The following is a 344-nucleotide window of genomic DNA, read 5'->3' as shown; positions in this document are numbered from 1 at the left end:
TTGGGCTGCTCCTGGCCTCCTGCCGTTTCGTGGCCTGTGCACCAGAGTCCAGGGAGCCAGGGACGCGTCGAGTGTGCCAGAGAGCAGGGGTGGGCTCAGATCGCCCAGCTGCCAGCCGACCGCAGACCTGGGCCTGCACCTCCCCCTCCCCACAGAGGCCCAGCGGGTCATTCTCTAGGCGGGGACAGGGGAGGGCCAGAGGGACATTTCTGTCCGTGACCCAGCAGGGGCGATGGGACAGAAGCATTCGTGATGGGCATAGCCGTCCACAGCTGGCCCAGGCTCCTGCAGCAGTGGCCAGGAATGGACAGGACTTTCTGGAGGTTAGGGACGTCCAGTGACCG

This window comes from Pteropus vampyrus, unplaced genomic scaffold, assembly GCF_000151845.1.
Source record: "Pteropus vampyrus isolate Shadow unplaced genomic scaffold, Pvam_2.0 Scaffold309, whole genome shotgun sequence".
Taxonomy (NCBI): Eukaryota; Metazoa; Chordata; class Mammalia; order Chiroptera; family Pteropodidae; genus Pteropus; species Pteropus vampyrus.
This window is presented reverse-complemented; position numbering follows the sequence as displayed.